Below are 1,621 nucleotides of genomic sequence, written 5' to 3' on the forward strand. Positions count from 1 at the left end.
CTTTCCTACACGTCAAAATTGGTGATATAGTGGACAGTGAAGAAGGTCCTATAGGCTGTGGAATAGGAGATGGCATTTAATTCAGATAATTGCAGGGTATTACAGTTTGGAAGGATGAACCATGGTGGGGTTTACACATTAAATAGTAGGGCATTGGGGAGTGTTGCACAACAGAGAGACTGAGGGGTCCTGTCATATAATTCCATAGAGGTGATGACAGAGGAGGATAGGGTGGTGATGATTGCATTTGGCATGCTTACCTTCATTGATCAAGGGTACTGAGTACAAGAGTTCAGGCATCGTGTTACAGGTATACAAGATGTTGATAAAACCACATTTGGAATACTGTGAACAATTCTGTTCACCCTGCTGTAGGAAGCATGTCATTAAGCAGATCGGGTGCAAAACATACTTACAAGGATATTACTGTTTTCTGAACAAAAATCCTCAATTATCAATCTATGATCTATCTATTACCATGTCTCCATTCCATTTCTGCAAATTAATCTCTCAAATGTGGTCTCGTATTGTGGCACGTTGCGTCTCATGCCGAAAATTGCATGGAGGCACTAATGATGATTATCGATCTAAAGGCTAACTCAAAAATGGACCCAAAAATCTAAAATCTATACAATAACATGAAAAGAACTAGTTGCTATTTCTAGTCTGCTTTTCCACTGACTTCACATTTTATTGGGAAGTTTTGGGCAAGAAGTTGACATGGTGGGAGATGTAGTTAAGACGTGAATGAAATTGGGGTCGGCAGCAGAAAGCCTTGGTGTTTTCTTAGGGATGGATTTCAAGGCATTTAAATTGTGTGCCTACCCATCTCTTTTCAACAAATGTCATGACATGTCAGAGGTTACATGAGGCGTACATTTCTGTATCATACCTGTCAAGAATGTAATCGAGAGGGAAGGCCATCTATTCCTTAATTAATTTTAGTCTGCCACTAGTCTATCTGGCAGGGGAGAAACCGTGATCAAAAAGGCAGTTCCAGGTCGAGACTATTCCATTGCACTTTTGGTGTGCTGACGCCTGCGATGTCCCCAAATACGGATACTCCACTGCAACATTTGTGGTAGTGGGGGGACGTTCGTGTTCTAAAATTGAAGGGCAGCACGGTGGTGCAACGGTAGAGTTCCTGCCTTACAGCACTTTCACCGCCAGAGACCCGGGTTCAATCCTGACTACATATGCTGTCTGTATAGAGTTTGTATGTTCTCCCCATGACCGCGTGGGTTTTCTCCCAGATCTTCGGTTTCCTCCCACACTCCAAAGATGTACAGGTTTGTAGGTTAATTGGCTTGCTATATGTGCAAATTGTCCCGAGGATGGTGTTAATGTGTGGGGATCGCTGGTCGGTACGGACTCATTGGGCCGAAGGGCCTGTTTCCGCTCTGTATCTCTGCACTAAACTAAACTAGAATGTGCACCAATCAGATCTTGTGGCTTAAATAGAACAAGGTGGATCATACAAGGCAGTAACTTAGCTGCAGTACAATGACCCTTGATCAGTGCATTTTTTGATTTTAGGGCAATCTGAAGGAGCTGTCTATAACAGAATGCTGTTGTTAGGCACATGTTAAGGAAATGTGATTGAGCTTGGTGCATCCATCAC

General features: G+C 42.9%; 1 pseudogene; it reads left to right on the forward strand.

The window, feature by feature from the left end:
- The first annotated feature begins 953 nt into the window (after positions 1-953).
- On the forward strand, positions 954-1,107 carry LOC116972639 (annotated as a pseudogene).
- Positions 1,108-1,621: the final 514 nt, after the last annotated feature.

The sequence above is a fragment of the Amblyraja radiata genome, chromosome 4 (genome assembly GCF_010909765.2).
Source record: "Amblyraja radiata isolate CabotCenter1 chromosome 4, sAmbRad1.1.pri, whole genome shotgun sequence".
Taxonomy (NCBI): Eukaryota; Metazoa; Chordata; class Chondrichthyes; order Rajiformes; family Rajidae; genus Amblyraja; species Amblyraja radiata.